This window comes from Giraffa tippelskirchi, chromosome 12 (assembly GCF_054371585.1).
Source record: "Giraffa tippelskirchi isolate mGirTip1 chromosome 12, T2T-mGirTip1v1.2.pri, whole genome shotgun sequence".
Lineage (NCBI taxonomy): Eukaryota > Metazoa > Chordata > Mammalia > Artiodactyla > Giraffidae > Giraffa > Giraffa tippelskirchi.
In genome coordinates, this window is record NC_137286.1 from 3,311,908 (window position 1) to 3,332,622 (window position 20,715).

Sequence of the window (20,715 nt, forward strand, 5' to 3'; positions counted from 1 at the left end):
GTTTTTAACAGCATAAGGATTATCAACTGGATATTTGCTTAGATCTCTTTATTGGGATAAGAAACGATTATGAACTAGAGCACTGAACAGTTTATTTTTCTTTTTTACCATATGTTTCTTGTATAGAATGATGTTTTTTATGTAACTGGGGCTCAGCAACCATTTAATGAGTTGAATATGTACCTGAAAAAGAGCATCGGGACTTAAGGTCAAAAGACCTGATGTGAGTTCTACACTTGAACCCATCACTTAATGTTGTATTGGAAGTGTTAGCCAGTGCAGAACATAAAAGTCCAAGGTGAAACTATCATTAGTTATCATGATTATATGTTGAAAACCTAAGAGGATCAACTGAAAAAGTGAAGAAACAACAAGCATAGCAGGTTATAAAGTGAATATTCAAACATCAGTAACTTTCTCATGTCTAAATAGTGTCTAATTTAAATACAGCAGAAGAGAATATCACACAGTAAGAAAGTAAGGTATAGAAAGGAACTCATGACACAGTGAACAGGGACCTCAGTCACTGATGTCAATGAATGGCGCCCCCTGGGGTTGAACTGTGCAAAGTCTCTGAATATATTCAGAAAGTTTTCAGAACTACTTGAAGAATACTATAAAACTCTGTGAAGAAACTTAATAAAATAATTCAGTGAAAACACCTTGTTCCTCGAAAAGAAGACTCACCAGTGTAAAAATGCCAGTTCTTTCTGAATGAGTTTATGTACTGAATACAACCTAAATCAACAGAATTTTCTTTAGAACTTGTCAGAATTAGGGACTTCCCTGGTGGTCCATCAGTTCGATCCCTGGGTCTGGAAGATCCCCTGGAGAAGGGATAGGCTACCCACTCCAGCATTCTTGGACTTCCCTTGTGGCTCAGCTGGTAAAGAATCCGCCTGCAGAGCGGGAGACCTGGGTTCGATCCCTGGGTTGGGAAGATCCCCTGGCGAAGGGAAAGGCTACCCACTCCAGTATTCTGGCCTGGAGCGACTGTCACTCAGTCCCTTCCCTGGCAGTCCGTTGGTTAAGAAGCCACCTTGCCATAGTGCAGGGGATGCAGGTTCGTTCCCCGGTTGGGGAGCTAAAATCCCGCATGCGGAGGGGTGACTAAGCGCGCACACTCCAGAGCCCTCAGGCCATGACCAGAGAGTCTGTGCTCCTCAAGAAAAGATCCCCAGAGGTGCAGCGAAGATCCCGATGCAGCCAAATAAGTAATTTTTTTAACAAGGGACTTATCAAAATTGTTCTAAATTTCGCTTAGAAGAATAGATAAGAATCACTACGGAAAATTCTGAAAAAGAAGAGTAATGTTGGCGAAGGGCTTGCGTTGCACTAATATGCATATTAGTACATATTTTGAAACCTCTTTAATTAAAACATCAGTGGGGCTTCCCTGGTGGCTCAGTGGTAAAGAATCTGCCTGCCAATGAAGGAGACACGGGTTCGATCTCTAATGTGGGAAGATCCCACATGCTGTGAGCAACTAAGACCGTGTGCCACGACTATTGAACGTGTGCTCTAGAGCCTGGGAACTGCAGCTGCTGAAGCCCGCGTGCTCTAGAGCCCGTGTTCTGCAATACAAGAAGCTGCCTCCATAAGAAGCTCTTGAGCCACAGCTGGAGAGTAGCCCCCACTTGCTACAACTGGAGGAAAAGCCTGTGCAGCAAAACAACCCAGCATAGCCAGAAATAATTAAATTATTTTAAAAATCAATGGAGTACAATAGAGCATAGAAGTAGACCCCAATAAAAATAGACATATAATAAAGACAGGGTTAATTTAATAAAAGGAATTGGAATAATCAACTAGCCAATTAAAGTAAATATGGATTCCTAATTCCTTTCTCAATCCAAAATAAGCTCCAGATGGATCAAAGACTTAAATATAAAAATTAACCCAAGAGTCCAAAAAGAAAGTACTTCAATAAATATTTATATTGGTAATCTTGAAATAGGGAAGGCTTTTCTAAATATAGCTCCAAGCTCAGAAGCCTTAGGCTATTTTTATTCTATATTTTGCATGGCACAAAACACCATTTAAAAAGATAACAAACTTGGAAAAAATATTCATAACACATATGGCAAGGGGATATTATCCCTAAAAATAAAAATGCTTTTTTAAATCAATAAGAAAGGAAAAATAATCGTTTTTTTAATATATAGGCAAAAGACATAAATAAGCAATTCACAAAATTGCGTTTATTAGACTTTTTATGACTTCTGACTTTCTTGTCATACCTAGAAAAAACTTCTCCACTCTAAGATGCTCAGCTTTTCTAATAATAAAAGAAATGCAAACTAAAGTGGGTTTTTTTTTTTAATGTCACATTGGAAAATATAAGTTATCAATAAAAACTTGATAATAGGGCTTCCCTGGTGGCTCAGTGGTTAAGAATGGGGCGCCAATCCAATCAGGGTTCGATTCCTGATCCAGGAAGGTCCCACATGCCTCAGAGCAGCTGAGCAAGCCCGTGCTCTGGAGCCCAGGAGCCACAACTGCTGAGCCCGTGTGCTGCAACTATGGAAGCCTGTGTGTCTAGAGCCCACACTCAGCAACAAGAGAAGCCACCTCAGTGAGAAGCCCACGCACCACAACTAGAGAGTAGCCGCCGTTGGACGCAGCTAGAGAAAAGCCTGTGCAGCAATGAAGACTAAGCACAGCCAGAAATTTAGAAACAACAACAACAAAAAACTTGATAGTAGTGTTGCCACCAGTTTTTGCATTAGCAAAACGATGAAATTGGCACTTTTAGTCTCCATTGATTCGAGTGTGAAGTGCTATTATTTGGAGGGAAATTTGATAATCACTGTCAAAATACCTGATGGAGTGATGCAGTTTGACTCAACAAATCTCCAATTCCTGCACAAATGTACAAAGTGTAGATATATCAGGATTTTCACTGAAGCATTGATCCTAGTAGTGGAAAATTGAAAATTACCTAAACAGTCATGAATAAGAAATTAGATAAATTATGGAAATGCCATACATTGCAGCTGTTAAAAAATAGATATATAAACCCATACGTAGTGATGTGGAAAGATGCCCAGAATATACTGCATGAAAACAAGAAGTTGTCGATAAGTGTATACAATATGATTTCATATTTGAAAAGCTAAAACACATATATACATACATGTATATTTTTAAAGACCTGAGTTTAAGAACTGACTTGTTATTTACTTTTTCACTTGATAGTAACCTCTCTGAATCTACTTTCTTGTGCCTAAAACTAGAGTATTATATACGTACCTCTTACATGTGTAAGGAGGTTCAAAAGACGAAATGTAAGAGCTGTCTGTAAACAGCCATACTCTGTACAAGTACCTGCTAGTCAAATGGCATTAAACATAGATGACTTCCATGATCTACAGTATAATAGAACTTTAATTTCTTGAACTTGATTTAATAACATAATGCTTATTACCTTTTTGGTCTGCATGAGTAAGTCTTAAGTTTTTAGAGGGTGAAAGACCCCTGTGAAAATCCTATGTATGTCTTAAACCCCATTCCCCAACCCAAATGCATTCCTGTACCCAATTTCACATACAACTTTAAGGGTTTCATATACACTTCTTCAAAATGAAAAACCAATTCTATTGATTTCTGCTGATAACCCTAGTCTTCAAGGTGCATCAAGAAGAGAAAAACAGGGACTTCCCTGGTGGTCCAATGGCTAAGACTCCATGCTCCCAATGCAGGGGCCCGGGGTTCCATCCCTGGTCAGGGAACTAGATCCCATGTGCTGCAACTGAGACCTGGTATAGCCAAACACATTTTTATTTATTTAATTTTTTCTTTTTATTTTTTTTAATTAATTTATTTTTTTACCTCCCCTCCTCCCCCCCCCAAACACATTTTTAAAAAGAGGAAATGATTTCAATGCTGTTATGGGTTGACTTGTGTCCCCACTAAAGAGATGTTTCGGTTCTGGCCCTCGGTGCTTGTGAACGGAATCTTTCTGGAAATACAACCTTTGCAAATGTACTTATTAATAAATTATGATGACACCATTAGGGTGGGCCTTGATCCAAAATGACTGGTGTCCTTGTGAGAAGAGAGAGACAGATACACAGAGGCAGTGAGTAAATTGCTGCGGCTGCATTTGGAGGAACCCCAGGATTGCCAGCGAACCCCCAGAGTAGGAAGAGGCAGGAAGAATCCTTCCCTACTAGTTTCAGATGGAGCAGTTTGTACCTCCTGTCTGTACCTCAGTTTCAGACATTGAACTTCCACATCTGTGAGACAGCAAATGTTTTAAGTCACTCGGTTTGTGGCACTTTGTTGCATTAGCCCTAAGAAATGAATACAGATGCTGTAGGTAATCAGAATATCTAAAAACAAGAGAATTTTAGATCTGAGAAACATGCTAATTGGGAAAAAAAAAAGGTTAAGTTATCATTATTTACACATGATATTTGTTTGGAAAATGCAAGAAAATAAATGAAAAGGGACTTCCCTGGTGGTCCAGTGGCTATGACTCCATACTTCCAATGCAGGAGGCCCAGGTTTGATCCCTACTCAGGAAACTTAGGGCTTCCCCAGTGGCTCAGATGGTAAAGAAGCTGCCTGCAGTGCAGAAAAGACATTAGACCCAGATTCAACCCCTGGTTTGGGAAGATCCCCTGGAGAAGAAAATGGCAACCCACTCCAGTATTCTTGCCTGGGAAATTCCATGGGCAGAGGAGCCTGGCGGGCTACAGTCTACGAGATCGCAAGAGTCTGACATGACTGAGCAACTAAACATCAACAACAACTTGTTGCAAGGTACACACCAAGGTTCAGTTCAGTTCAGTCGCTCAGTCGTGTCCGACTCTTTGCGACCCATGGACTGCAGCACACCAGGCTTCCCTGTCCATTGCCAACTCCCAGAGCTTACTCAAACTCATGTCCATCGAGCCAGTGATGGCATCCAACCACCTTATCATCTGTCGTCCCCTTCTCCTCCTGCCTTCAGTCTTTCTCAGCATCAGGGTCTTTTCCAGTGACTCAGTTCTTCACATCAGGTGGCCAAAGTATTGGAGCTTCAGCTTCAGCATCAGTCCTTCCAATGAACACCCAGGACTGATTTCCTTTAGGATTGACTGGTTTGATCTCCTTGCAGTCCAAGGGACTCTCAAGAGTCTTCTCCAACACCACAGTTCAAAAGCATCAATTCTTCGGCACTCAGCTTTCTTTATGGTCCAACTCTCACATTGATACATGACTACTGGAAAAACCATAGTTTTGACCTTTGTCGGCAAAGTAATATCTCTGCTTTTTGATATGCTGTCTGGATTGGTCATAGCTTTTCTTCTAAGGAGCAAGTGTCTTTTAATTTCATGGCTGAAGTCACCATCTGCAGTGATTTTGGAGCCCAAGAAAATAATGTCTGTCACTGTTTCCCCATCTATTTGCTGTGAAGTGATGGGACTGGAAGCCATGATTTTAAAACCACAAAACCCAGACCCTTCTCCCGTGGTAACAGAAGACACTGGGGACACGGCTGCCCAGAGGGACTGCATCTCTGGGGTGTTAAGTATTGACTATGGTCTTGCTTATGGAGCCTAGTAGAAGTGATGTGCTGCTCCTGGGTCTGGATCTAAGACTTTTGGGTGCCTCCTCCACCATTTTTTTTCCCATTCCTGCCGGCTGCCACCTAGACGCATCAATGACACATCTTCAACCAAAGAGATGGTGCTTCAACCAAAGAAATGCCCTGGTGCTGGTGGAAAACAAACACGTGAGGAATAAGGTCTCCCGAACGACCACATAGGAAAGAGCTGTCCCGCCAACATGAACCGTTCACCTCCAAGCCAGGCTTCAACAGTACATGAACCGAGAACTTCCAGATGTTCAAGCTGGATTTAGCAAAGGCAGAGGAACTAGAGATCAAGTTGCCAACATCTGTTGGATCATCGAAAAAGCAAGAGAGTTCCAGAGAAACATCTGCTTCTGCTGTATTAACTATGCCAAAGCCTCTGACTGTGTGGACCACAACAAACTGTGGAAAATTCTTAAAGAGATGGGAATACCAGAACACCTTCTGAGAAATCTGTATGCAGGTCAAGAAGCAACAGTTAAAACCAGACACGGAACAACAGACTGGTTCCAAACTGGGAAAGGAGTAAGTCAAGGCTGTATATTGTCACCCTGCTTATTTAACTTATATGCAGAATTCATCATGCAAAATACTGGCCAGATGAAGCACAAGCTGGAACTGAGGTTGCCAGGAGACATATCAGTAACCTCAGATACACAGATGGCACCACCCTTATGGCAGAAAACAAAGAGAAACTAAAGAGCCTCTTGATGAAGATGAAAGAGGAGCATGAAAAAGCTGGCTTAAAACTCAACATTCAGAAAACTAATATCATGGCATCTAGTCCCATCACTTCATGCAAATAGATGGGGAAACAATGGAAACAGTGACAGACTTTATTTTCTTGGGCTCCCAAATCTCTGCAGCTGGTGACTGCAGCCATGAAATTAAAAGACACTTGCTCCTTGGAAGAAAAGCTATGACCACCCTAGAAAACATATTAAAAAGCAGAGGCATTACTTTGCCGACAAAGGTCCATCTAGTCAAAGATATGGTTTTTCCAGTAGTCAGCTACGGATGTGAGAGTTGGACTATAAAGAAAGCTGAATGCTGAAGAATTGATGCTTTTGAACTGCGGTGTTGGAGAAGACTCTTGAGAGTCCCTTGGGTTGTGAGAAGATCAAACCAATCAACCTAAAGGAAATCAATCCTGAATATTCAGTGGAAGGACTGATGCTGAAGCTGAAACTTCAATACTTTGGCCACCTGATTCGAAGAATTGACTCACTGGAAAAGACTCTGATGCTGAGGAAGATTGAAGGTGGGAGGAGAAGGGGATGACAGAGGATGAGTTGGTTGGATGGCATCACCGACTCGATGGACATGAGTTTGAGTAAGCTCCTGGAGTTGGTAATGGACAGGGAAGCCTGGTGTGCTGCAGTCCTTGGGGTCGCAAAGAGTCAGACATGAATGAGCAACTGAACTGAAAAAGTCTGATAATATTCAACATTGGAGTGTGTATGGCAAAACTAGCATCTTCCTAAATTTCAATAGAAAGGTAAATTGACCTAAACTTTTTCGAGTATAATGTTACATTATGTATGAAAATTTTAAATATATAGAGAAAATCAACAAGAAGACAACCCAATTTTTTTAAATGAGCAAAAGACTTGAACAGACACTTTACAAAAGCTAACATTCCAATGGCCAATAATCTGCATGAAAAGGTGCTAAATGTCATCACTCATCAGGGAAATACAAAATAAAGCCACAGTAATACTCTTGCACTCTCAACAGAGTGGCTAAATTTAAAAGGACCAACTGAAAAACCAAGTGTCGGTGAGGAAATGGAAGGAAATGGACCAGCTAAAAGTGTATGTTGGTTATAAGCACTTTGGAGGATGGTTCTGCAGTATGTGCTAAATTGAGCACATGTATGAGCTAAAACCCTGGAGAAGGAAATGGAAACCCCCTCCAGTCTTCTTGCCTGGAAAATTCCATGAACAGAGGAACCCTGCGGGCTACAGTCTATGGGTCACAAAGGATTAGACACGACTGAGCGACTAACACGCACAAGCTAAAACACACGTGCCCTGTGACCTAGCAATTCCACCCCTTAATTTTAGACCTAATTAAGACACCTACACACATTTCACAGTAGCTTTATTTGTAATAGCCAAAACTGGAAATAACCCAACATCTGTCAGCAGTGGAATGGTTAAACGGGTTGTGGTATATGCATGTATTCCTGTGGAATCCCACATAGCAATGAAAAAATAACCAGTGCTACATACGCAACATGGATGATTTCACAGACACAATATTGAGTGGAAGGAGCTGACGCAAGAGTAATATGGTATAATTCCATTGCTATGAAGTTCAAAAACAAAACTAGTAAATGGTCTCAGAATAATGGTTATCTTTGAGGGAGATAATGATTAACAGGAGATACATGGACCCTTCCAGGGTGCTGGAAATTCTTTTTTTTCAATTTTAGCTTCACTGGGTCTTGGTTGCAGCGTGCAGGCTTTCTCTAGTTGTGTTATGCGGGGGGCTTCTCTAGTTGTGGTATGCCGGGGGCTTTCTCTAGTTGCCCTGAGGCACGTGAGATCTTAGTTCCCTGACCAGGGATCGTACTCTCTTCCCCTGCATTGGAAGGTGGATTCTTAACCATTGGGCCACCAGGGAAGTGCCATGGAAATTCTGTGTTTTGATCTGGATATGTACATTTGTAAAACTTTATCAAGCTCTACACTTAGGATCTGAGCACTGTACGTTTACTTTAATAAAAAAGTAAAAAAATAAATCCAATGGTCTAATGAAAATAAAACATAACCTCCATAACCTTACTGAAGTCAGGACAAGAAAGGATGGGGACTCCCCTGGTGGTACAGTGGATAAGAATTTGCCAATGCGGGGGACATGTGTTCGAACTCTGATCTGGAAAAATTCCATATGCCTCAGAGCAACTAAAACCCGTGCACCTAGAGCCTGTGGTCTGCAGTGAGAAGCCGCCTTGGTGAGGAGCCTGCACACGGCAACGAGGAGGAGCCATCAGTAGCAGCGCAACTAGGGAAACCTGCCCACAGCAACAAAGACTCAGCAAAACCAAAAATTAATCAACCAATTAATTTTTTAAATAAGACAGGAATGGCCATCAACTCTACTACCATTTACCATGGCGCTGAAAGCACTGACCAGAGCAATCAGAAAAAAGGAAGAAATTAGATGTGTAGAAATTAGAAAAGGGGACATAACACTTTTACTATCTGTTGATAATATAATCAAATACTTAGAAAACCCAAGAGAATCAACTAAAAAGCTGCTGTTCAGTGAAATGATAGGGTATAAATTATCTACAGAAGTCAGAAAACTTCCTGCACACACATACACTGGGCTTCATGGTGAGCATCTCTTGTGTGTATCCTCTTAGGGGCCCGTGTGACCGTTCCCCTTGGGTGAGCGCCTGGGAGCAGGATCCCTGGGTCAGAGGCTTCGTGTTCTTCATTTGACTGACACAGCCAGATGGCTGTCTGGGACAGCTGCACCGGCTGACACACCCACTGTGTGTGTTTGCCACGTCCCTAGAGAATGTGCTTCTGCAACATAGGGGCTGAACCAAGAGAGAGGATGACACAGGATCTAGGAAGCAGGGATTCTAACCCAGGATCGTGGGGAAAGAAATTCCCAGGATATGTGGCAGGTTGGAGCAAGACGATGTGAGGCTATGGGAAGGAGGCTTCCAGGAAATTAATAGTTGAGCCACTGCATTTAAGTGGTTTGAAAATAGTATATTGATAGGTATTTGAAGAACCTATTGGAGACTTTAGGAAAAAAATTGGGGGGAAAAAAAAGACAGTGCAAATGTAAATACAAGGCAATCATTAGTGGAATCACTTGAAGTTATCAAAGACGGGAAGGAGGCAGGAGCTTCCCTGGTGGTCCAGTGGTTAAGACTCCGTGCTTCCACTGCAGAGGGTGCTGGTTCAATCCCTGGTCAGGGAACTAAGATCCACATGCCTAGTGGCTTCAACCAAAGGGAAAAAGAAGAACACTGTTGCTGAAACTGAAACTGTTAGTCACTCAGTCATGTCTGACTCTTTTCGACCTTATGGACTGTATAGCCCACAAGGCTCCTCTGTCCATGGGACTCTCCAAGCAAGATACTGGAGTGGGTTGCCATTTCCTCCTCCAGGGGGTCTTCCCGAACTTGGGGCTTCCCAGGTGGTGCTAGTGGTAAAGAACCCACCTGCCCATGCAGGAGATGCAAGAGACATGGTTCAGTCCCTGAGTTGAGACGATCCTCAAGATGAGGGCATGGCATCCCACTCCAGTATGCTTGCCTGGAAAATCCCCTGGACAGAGGAGCCTGGTGGGCTACAGTCCACGGGGTCACGAAGAGTCAGACACGACTGAAGCACTTAGCACCCAGGGATAGAACCCGGGTCTCCTGCATTGCAGGCAGATTGTTTACCTTCAGAGCCACCAGGGAAGCCCTGTTGCTGACCTTCCGTCAGATGTTTTCTTTATTATTTAATCTTCTTTCTGCTTTTTTTGTTTTCTGTCTGGGAGTGTCCTGATTCTCATAATCTCCCTTATCGCTACTGCTTTAAGGTTCATTATCTGTTTTTCTTGGCTGTCATGATTCTTCTCTTTATCTTCATGACTTTGACCATAAGAATTTTTAGTGTTGTGGTAAAATGATACCTTTTAATGTTCCAAACTTTCTGTACCTAAAGAAAGGTATTTCACTTTCTTTCATTTTAGATATTTCACGTCCACTAGGTTATCTCCTTACCATATCTGAATTTTGATGTGATCAACAATTCAGAAAGAATCTATAAAATTAATCTGAAATGAAGACATACAGATGATAACTCAAATGTGTTTCAGCTGCAGTGATGTGTTGCATCCCATTATTATAATGAAATTGTTTGTATACTTCATACATTGGTATATACTTCCATACTCACGGATGGAAATGTGTGGGAACCTTATCTCAGGAACACTTGTTTCTGTGGCTGTTTTGCTGCCTCAGGGACAGTTTTGCCAATCAGACTTCATCAGGATAAGAAACATCAGATATGCAAATTTGCACTCCAACAGACTGGGATGTGGGCTTCCCAGGTGGCACTAGTGGTAAAGAATCCATCTGCCAATGCAGCAGACATAAGAGATGCTGGTTCGATCCCTGGTTCAGGAAGGTTCCCCTGGAGAAGGAAATGGCAACCCACTCCAGTATTCTTACCTGGAGAATCCCATGGACAGAGGAGCCTGGCGGGCTACAGTCTGTGGGGTCGGAAAGAGGCAGACACGACTGGAGCAACTTCGCAGGGCAGAGCGCACTGGGATGCAGAGAACAGACGACGTTACCAGCCCACACGGGTGGACTTGGCTGTCTGTCATATTGCTGCCGGGACTTGGAGAGGACACAGGAATTCTGATCAAGTCTATTTCATGTATTCCTTATCAAAACGGAAAAAAAAAAAGTGTGATGTGTTTGTAATTGTTTTCACTGAATGCCAGAGTGCATCCCTACCAGAGACCTCTGTTCTGGCCAAGTATTGATGAAAAGTGAATCCTCCTTTGACATCTCACACCTCTGGTAACTGGAAGAATTTTCACCAGCGAACTCCTGGCTTCGTGTATTTCCAACGCTGTTTCTCCCCACGTCACACGCACTTCCGTTGGCAGGCACCGTAGGTGTCGTGGGAACAGCTGGTCCTGAACCCTTGACTCACATGGCAAGCTAGTGACCCCAGACTGCACGGAGAAGTGACCCAACCGCTTCCACACCATCCAGGAACCCAAACCAAGGGTGGTGCTCAGACACAGGGCAGAGGGCAACAGAGGAAATGGAGCAGAAAGGAGTCGGAACCATTTGTGGTGATGTGGTTTAAGTGTGCAAAACCTACCAAAATGTGAGCGCATCGCTAGGCGCATCCAAGGGGGCCCTTGCAAGAGAGGGACCTTCGTGGTGGGCCCACCTCTGCTTAAAGTCTGCCCTGTGAATGGCAGCTGTTCTTGAAAACATGCCAGACCCCATCGACTCCCAATCAGGAACCCACTCCCACATCTAGACCAGGAGACTCCTCTTCCTATCTCCTCCCTTCTCTCCGCTCTGCTTCTCCTTCTTTCCCACAAGTGCCGCCAGCTCCTTCCGCGAGCACCCCCGCTTCCCCGGGATGGAGCCTCTGTGTCGCCCTGATTGGGCTTCCCGGATCCAAACCGGCCATGCAGCAGTGGCAAAGGCTCTGAACATTTTGCCTTAATAATTCCATTGTTTTGAGTCAAATGTTGCTTCTCTGTATCTTCGACTCATTGTCCTGTCCTCCTGGTTCAGATGAAAGCCCTTCAAATAGTTCCCAAATGTGTCGTCCATCAGTCTGGGTTTGTCAGCTGGTGGCTACATCGGTGCTGGTCAAGGTGCTGGTCTACGAGAAGAGCCTGCAAACCATCTTCACTCCTGCACACTCAGTTGAGTTCAGCTGACTTTCTTTTGTAGCAAGCTCTGTCAAGGGGCTTCCCTGGTGGTTCAGATGGTAAAGAATCTGCCTGCAGTGCAGGAGACCTGGGTTCAATCACTGGGTCAGGAAGACCCCCTGGAGAAAGGACAGCTACCCACTCCAGTATTCTTGCCTGGAGAACCCCATCGATAAAGGAGCCTGGTGGGCTACGGTCCATGGTGTCAAAAAGAGTTGGACACGACTGAGCAACTAGCACTTATCAAGGAAGCAGGGTGTTGAGTCTGTCCTGTGGCAAGCAGTCAGGTAAGAGTGTGTGAACGGCAGCTGGTCCACAGGTCACACTTTGAGCAGCACCGTCTTTGAGGAGATGATTTATAGTCTCAGGAGGTTTGTAAATAACCTCTCGCTTCCCTGCCTGAGCTCAGAACTACTTGAGAGACATAGGACTTGGACGGGTGGAGATTAAGCTATTAGCTTTATTACTGAAAAGCTGATTAGAAAGATGGGTTATGCATCTGTGGCCCAAGGCACTTCACTGTGAGTTCAAATTCCTTTTGAATTCATTTCACCCACCTTGTCCCAGTCTGGTGGGACCATAACTGACCCCTCCCCAGGGCAGAGAGCCAACCAGGAGGCATGCAGCCTGCAGGTAGGTGACCAGAACAGGATTGGTTTGAAGGTGTTCAGTTCTCCTCCCAAACATCACCCATCATTTCCTCTAAAAATGGAGGAAAAGGTACAAGATGGGATGAGAGGGCCTAAACCTGCATCCATGACTTCTGAGTATCTGTGAAGTCCCTGAAATTGGGCTGTGTGTGTGATATTTTTCTAGATAGTCTATAGTAGGTATTGTGGGCACCTTAACCAGATCCCTTTAGCCCCAGGGCTGCGATGAGTGTCGTCTGTTAATCACAGCTGCCCCCTTCTCTACAATAACAGCCAACACTCACCGCAGCCCTGGGGCTAAAGGGATCACAGGTGCCCCCCTTCTCTGGGCTTCCCAGGTGGCACTAGTGGTAAAGAACCCACCTGCCAAGGCAGGTAGATGTAAGACACAGGTTCAGTCCCTGGGTCAGGAAGATCCCCTGGAGGAGGAAATGGCAACCCACTCCAGTATTCTTGCCTGGAGAATCCCGTGGACAGAGGAGCCTGGTGGGCTATAGTCTATAGGGTTGCAAAGAGTCAGACGTGGCTGAAGTGACTTAGCAGGCATGCAGGCCCCGTTCTCTGATGAATTTTCTTTGGCCTTAAGGGAGCCCCAAGCCACAGAGGCTATACTTGCCCCCAGGAGGGGAAACCAACTGCATCAAAGGCCGCCCCCTGGCCTCAAAGTGGGAACAGCCATGTAGTGCAGCTCATGCTCCAGGGCCTCTCCTGAGGTCAGGCTGAGCTTACCTGCCGCTGAGACCACCGTCCAGCTTAGTCCTTGTCCCCTACCTGAGCCTGCTTCCCTCACTCTCTTTTTCCTTGGAGCACTCCCTCCAAAAATCACTCGTACAAGACCCCCTATCTCAGGCTCTGCTTCCAAGAGCTTGACACAATTCAAGGCTCATTAGCTTTCATCAGATTCTGAAAGTGGATTAAGATCCCATAGCGTGTTGTATACTCCAGTACTCTTGCCTGGAAAATCCCATGGACAGAGGAGCCTGGTAGGCTGCAGTCCATGGGGTCGCTAAGAGTCAGACACGACTGAGCGACTTCACTTTCACTTTTCCCTTTCATGCACTGGAGAAGGAAATGGCAACCCACTCCAGTATTCTTGCCTGGAGAATCCCAGGGACGGTGGAGCCTGGTGGGCTGCTGTCTATGGGATCGCACAGAGTCGGACACGACTGAAGCGACTTAGTAGCAGCAGCAGCAGCAGCGTGTTGTATGTGTGCGTGCATGCGTGCCAAGTCACTTCAGTCGTGTCCGACTCATTGTGACCCCATGGACTGTAGCCCTCCAGGCTCCTCTGTCCATGGGATTCTCCAGGCAAGAATACTGGAGTGGGTTGCCATTACCTCCTCTAGGGGATCTTCCCGACCCAGGGATGGAACACAACTTTCTTACATCTCCTGCATTGGCAGGTGAGTTCTTTACCACTAGTGCCGCCTGGGAAGCCCCGTGGGTTGCATAGTGATCCCCAAAGATATATGTCCATGTCCTGAACCCTGAAACCTGTGAATGTCACCTCCTTGGGAAAAAAGGTCTCTGTAGACTAATTAAGTGAAGGATTTTAAGATGAGATCATCCTGGATTATCCTAAGTCCAATGACGAGTATCCTTCAAGAGACACACACAGGAGAAGCCACGTGAAGATGGAGACAGAGACTGGAGCAATGTGGTCACAAGTCAAGAACACCCGGAGCCATCAGAGGCAGGACGAGGCAGGGGGAGGGGAGGGAGGTCCTGCCCACACCTCGATGTCAGACTCCTGGCCTCCAGAAACTTCTGATTTATGCCACCCAGTCGTGATAATTTGTTACAGCAGCCACACATACCCCCCAAAGGTTAAGAACTGCATATAGTTATTGAAGCTGAAGTCTTTCCCCATGAAAAAATGAGAGTGCTGTGACCGACCCTTCCCCACCAGCAGCACTGGAGTTTCCAGGGTCCCCATTCCTAGGCTTTTCCAAGTGTTGTTTGTTTGTTTTGTCTTTAGACTGCTGTACAGCATGCAGGCTCTTAGTTCCCCAACCAGGGATTGAACCCATGCCCCCTGCATGGGGAGCATGCAGTCTTAACCACTGGACCGCCAGCTGATTTCATCAGGGGAAATGGCCTATACTTGGCCGAAATTACTGCCTAAGATAGCAGCTTTTCTGTCCCTGGAGGTCGGCATCTCCGCCTTCTCTCAGCATCACTCCACTTGGAACTGTCCCCTCATCATCCCTTCTTTGTTCTTCTTGCTCTGAGAGTAACTTTGACGGCCTTTCGTCCTCCCCAGAGCTCCTGGCGAAGCCGCAGCCCTTCCCGACGGTGTTTTTCGGGGATGGTGACATTTCCCAGGACCCGTCTCTGTATCTCCTTCTTCTGTGTTTCGTCCATCTTCTCATATCAGACGGCTCAGGCTGGCAGGCTGAGCTCTACTGCGGCTTCCCTCTTCTCATCTTCATCATGATTATTCATGATTGCATAATCAGGATGGCTTTTTAAAGAAGCTCCCTACTTGCTATTAGCTGACCGAATTAAAGGTTCTCCGTTAAAGGGTGGCTCCTTTCTGCTCCCTGAAAGGCAAAAGCTGATGAAATACTTTGACCAACATGAAAACAGCAGAAAACTTCCAGGAGCAGTTGAGCGGTTGTTTGGGTGGATGCTTTCAGAGGTCAGGAATAATTGATCCGAGGGCTGTAATTGAGCGAGTAAGGGAGAAGGCAGACTAGGCTCGCACCCGGGCACGGATGTGATGTGAACGCCTGGCAAGGCGCCGAGTTCACGGGACTCTCGCTTCTCTGCCTGGACCCTGGGAACAGCTTCCTGATTGTCTCCGGGAGTCTAACCAGTGCAGGAATTATACCCGCCCTTGTGTCCGTACACTTGGTCACCAGCATCTGTACCATCACCTGATTCCAGTGAGTAAAGTGTCTTGTTTTCCGTACAACTTGGCCCCTAAGTCACATTAACCACCCCATCCAGTGCTTAAAGAAGAACCAGCACCAGTTCCAGGCAGGAGCAAAACCATAGCACACGTCTACAAACAGACACCCTCCCAGGGGGGCGTTTCAAGAGGGATTGCCCCCCAGGTCACCAACCGTGCGGCCCAACCAACCTTCAGACGCTCCAGTTCAGCTCACCTGCGCCGTCAGCACAGTGCTGCTCAGAGCCCGGGGAAGAAGCCCCAGGCTCCAGTTTTCCCTCGGGCCCTCTAGCCCAGTCCATGGCCACTGGTCGACATGCTGCCTTCCTGGGAAATGGGAGTTGGGGATGAGCTGACCGTCTTTGATGAGGTCACCCAGCTCCCTGTCCTCTGACTCTGTCCGCCTTTCAGACCCCCACGGTGGCTTTCCAAGCAGGATGAGAACACGCCACGTATTTTAATCCCTTAGACAGTGGCAGGGCTTCTAAGGAAGCCCAGCGTGTCCTACTTGGCAGGTCCAAGTTCATCCTGTGCCCCACACAGGTCCTGGCAGGTGGCAGGTGCTCGGCACGTGTGTGTTCGATATGTTTCTACCTCATTCAGGGGGTTCCCTCCCACAAAGCCTCTCTCACCTGCCAGCCTGTGTCTGGGTGACTTGCTGGCTGATTCCCGGGTCAGCTTCCAGGTGTTCATGTTGCTGCCGCCGCTGTTGTTTTGGCTCAGGCACCTTCCCTCCTGACACCTGGAGAAACCCTGGCTCCTATCTCCCCTGGGCGCTGCCTTTACCGAGAGCTGACTGTGCAGGTTTGGCCCGGAGTCAGGAAGACGGTGTTTGTGTTGTCAGCGGGGTGCTCGGTCACTGGAACCCAGGAAAGGTCCAGGGACTTGCCTGGTGGGCCAGTGGCTAAGACTCCACACCCTCAATGCAAGGGGCCCAGGTTCAATCCCTGGTCAGGGAACTAGATCTTACATGCCGCAACTGAGACGGGTATAACCAGACAAATATTAAGAAAAAAAAAAAGGCCCGAGTGTCCTTGGGTTGTGAGGCATGTATGTCTGGATCCAGCACTCTGTCTGTCTCTGGGAATAGCCCCCCTCCCCGGGTCACTGGGCTCCCTCTGGAGAGACCCCCTCACAATGAGGCGGCCACCACGTGTACTGTTACATGGTTAGGGGTGAGGGGACTATGGTTTACAATTCTTATCCCAAGCATTTCTAGTCAGCTCTCCAGCCCTCCACACCACCCTCCGTGAGGGGCGAGGGTCACAGAATGCAAACCTGTTTTCTCTTGTCTGCCCATTCTTCCTTCACTGCACCAGCATCTCCTTGGGGCCCACTAGGGCCCAAGCAGTGCCCAAGAGGTTCCAGGTCCCTGCCTGAGTGCATCTGGCAATCAGTCACAGTACAAGGCAAAGGGGAAAGGCATGCGACCCCCTGGGCTCCTGGAAGAGGCGGCTCTGGGCGGCCCCTTGAGCACCTGCTCAGTAGGGAAAGCGCACGGTGGCCGGCGGGGCGGGGGGCGGGGGGCCGGGGGGATTGGAATGACCGGATCTTGGGAGGAGAGTAATGCTGGCAGGAGGTAAGTTGGGGGGGAAGGCAGGGCCTGGTAGATGTGCTGAGGAGTCTGGACTTGATCCCAAGGTCAACATGAGCCTTGGAGCAGGGATTCAAATCCATAACCAGCAAAGACATGAAAAGATACAACTACTGGGACTTCCCTGCTGGTGGTCCAGTGGTTAAGACTCCAAGCTTCCAATGCAGGGGGCACAGGTTTGATCCCTGGTTGGGGAACTAAGATCCTACAATGCCATGGGGTGTGGCCAAAAAATCAAAAGGATATAATTACTAAACTAGGAGATGCAAATTAAGATCACAATGAGAAACCACCACACACCCACTAGACCGGAAAAATTTTTACTACGTCACAGCAAGAGTTACTGATAATGCAGAGCAACAGGGACTCTGCTGGGAATGTCGACTGATGTAAATCATTGTGAAAACAACATGGCTGTGTCAGCTAAAACTGAAGAGTTCAACACTCAATGAAACATGGAAACATGTTTGGAATATCCACAGCAGCACTGCGGTAGAGTATTACGCAAGTGGAAAAAGGAATAAACTAGTTATTCAAGTCGATGTGAATAAATTTCACCATGTTGAGCAAAAAAAAAAAAAAAGTCACAGACTACATATGATAACCCTTTATTTACATTCACACACATCCATCATTTAAGGACACACATACATATATGGTAAAACAGGACACTTCAACATGATTGGTGGGGAATTCCCTGGTGGTTCAGTGGTTAGGACTCAGCCAAGGGTGCAGATTCAACCCCTGGTCAGGGAACTAAGATCCCACAAGCCGCGTGGCTCAGCCGAATGTATTAATAAGTTAATAATTTTATTATAAAATTAATTTATTGATAAGTTAATGGATTATGAAATTTATTATAACAACTATTTGTTACTGACAAATTAACAGTAAATGTATTTATTAATACTAAATATATTTATTGACAATAAATAATTAATTAAAGCTTATTTTTTAAAAGACCATAAACTGATGATGTTGAATAACATTCAGCAGGGTGGCCCTGCATAACTCTATTTCTTTGTAGAGAGTATTACCATAACTCTCTCCAGCTGATATGTATACATGATAGATCAGCATCCTAAGAGAATTCGCTGGGTCTAATGCCCCTCACTGCTGCCATCCTCCCTAAAAAAAGAAATATGCATGGAGGCTTGCCAACCCTTCTGTTTTAAAGGGGTGGGGGGCGGGTTTAATAATGATTTCATTTATAGATTTTTTTTTTTAAAAGAGATGAGATAGCGTTAATGACAGGAACACCAAGGCCTCTGAGAACAGGGGGCAAGCTGCTAACCCGTGGCAGGGTGGTGGGCACGGCGGTGACCGTGAACGCCTGGCCTCCCGCCCCTGTGAACAGCCCGGGGTCTCCAGAACAGGTCATTCTTCACCGGACCCTTCGTACACTTGTCAGGTTTAATTCCCTAGTTGTTTTATTTTGGATAATGAGATTGGACACTGACTGAAATGTCGTGTTGGGTGGGTTTACTTACCCGGTAGTTTTAAATGAAATGCCGAGCTGTCGGAAGGGCTTCGAATTCACAGGGCAGCATGCTGTTGGTGTGCTGCTCAGAACACTGCATTGGGAAGGAGCTTAGAAATCAGAAGCTTCTGGGGCTTCCCGGGCGGTCCCGTGTTAGGATGCCTCCTTTCCACCACGGGGGCCACGGTTCAATCCCTGGTGAGGGAACTAAGATCCTACATGCTATGTGGCTCGGCCAAAAAAAAAAAGGAAAAAGAAAAGAATCTTATTATACATCCCTTTGAGGCTTTCCTGGTGGCCCAGATGGTAAAGAATTCGCCTGTAATGCAGGAGACCTGGGTTCGATCCCTGGGTTGGGAAGCTCCCCTGGAGAAGGGAATGGCTACCCACTCCAGTATTCTTGCCTGGAGAATCCCAGGGACAGAGGAACCTGGTAGACAGTTCATAGGGTCACAAAGAGTTGGACAAGACTGAAGCGACTTAGCACCCACGCACCCACGCAGGAAGACAGAAGGAACCTGTTCCAATTGTCCTGTCCCTGCCCCCGTTTTCCAGGTAAGGAAACTGAAGCGTCAAAAGACTTGCCCCAAAGTCAGCAGAGGAGGCACAAAAGAGGGACAAAGAAGCAGACATCACCTCTCACTGGGCAGGGAAGGGGTTGATCTGGCTCTTGAAGGAGTGGGCGTTTTCCAGGCAGGCAGGAGCAGAGGTATGAACGGGCAGGAGGCTGGGGCAGGAAGGCGGAGCCCCTTATTGCAGGGCGTTGAGGGGAGTAGGGAGCAGAGGGAGAAGCAACAGGACTGTGCCCTTCCAGAGGGCCTGGTCGGGACCCCTTTATGGGTAGTCAGTGCCAAAAATGATGACCCTATTCGTGGCAAGCTGGCCAGACCTAGCTGCCCTCCCCTGGGCCACCTGGGCAGAGTCCTGACAGCCTGGTGACCCCTGGCTCAGTGCAGATGGAAAGGAACTGTCACCTCCCAGGCCAGCCAGGAACATCACACCCGCTTGTCCCCTTCTCTGTTTCAGCTTCTGACCCACCTCACCTCACCTCCGGGCGTCTGAAGATCAACAGCAGCTGGCCTGTTCTTCCCCTGGCTGAACACGAGGCTGCCCTTGGGTGAGTCTCAGCCTAAAGGCCTCTGCCCTCATGTTGGCCGAGACAGAGAAGTGAGCAGAGAGGGCAGAGCTGCCCCCAATCCCACCTCCAGCTTTAGGGCCACTACCCTGGGATCCCAGAAGGTGCCAGGGAGGCCAAGTGGCCCAGGGAGGGCTGGGCACACACCTGACACCATCCTAAGACTCAGATGATTTGAGGTTGGCATCTTTTAACTCTTAGATCTTTATGTATATGGGGTTTTAGTGGTGAAATACACACACACACACACACACACACACACAGAGGTTGTTGTTGTTTAGTCTCCAAGTCGTGTCCAACTCTTTGCAACCCCACAGACTGCAACACACCAGGCCTCCCTGTCCCTCACCATCTCCCAGAGTGTGCCCATGTTCATGGCCATTGAATCAGTGACGCCATCCAACACACATATATACAAATTATATATAATTGAATACATGTGTATATATATAATTTTCTTAACTTACGAAAGTTGTCTCCAGTTCTCTCACAGTTTCATTCCTGCTCAGTGACAGGCTGAAAGCTTTGTCACAAACTCTATAAAGAGTGATACATTAATGATAGTGACCTAGGGAATCCCCTGGTGGTCCAGTGGTTAGGACTCTGAGTTTTCTCTGCCTAGGGCCCGGGTTCAATCCCTAGTCCGGGAAGAATTAGAAAGCCGGGTGGCGCAGCTGGAAAAAAAACGATGGTGGTTTAGACTGCATCTCACATAATTCTCTCCTCTCTTTCCTAACTCTCCAGCTGGTGAGAATAAAGAAAATGAAATTCCTACACTTCAATGCCACTTCCAGTAGGAGGCCCCAAACACAACCAATCACCTACCTGGCCCTTAGATGGCGCCAAAGGTTAATCTGCCAGGGGAGGGGTCCTACCTGGTCCCTTCCAACACTCAGTTACTCTTTGTGCGTGGACATGGTAGACAGCCACCTGCCCAGGTCTGGTCTTGAGCTGGGTTT

The 20,715-nt window shown here is 46.5% G+C and overlaps 1 long non-coding RNA gene across 1 annotated transcript in view; it reads left to right on the forward strand.

Moving 5' to 3' along the window:
• The window catches only part of LOC145529096 (uncharacterized), a 32,240-nt gene that overhangs the window by 8,389 nt on the left and 3,136 nt on the right, over positions 1–20,715 (forward strand). The window contains exons 4-5 of the long non-coding RNA XR_014070912.1: positions 19,177–19,330; positions 19,648–19,738. This is a non-coding gene — a long non-coding RNA (uncharacterized LOC145529096). The remainder of the gene's footprint in view (positions 1–19,176; positions 19,331–19,647; positions 19,739–20,715) is intronic.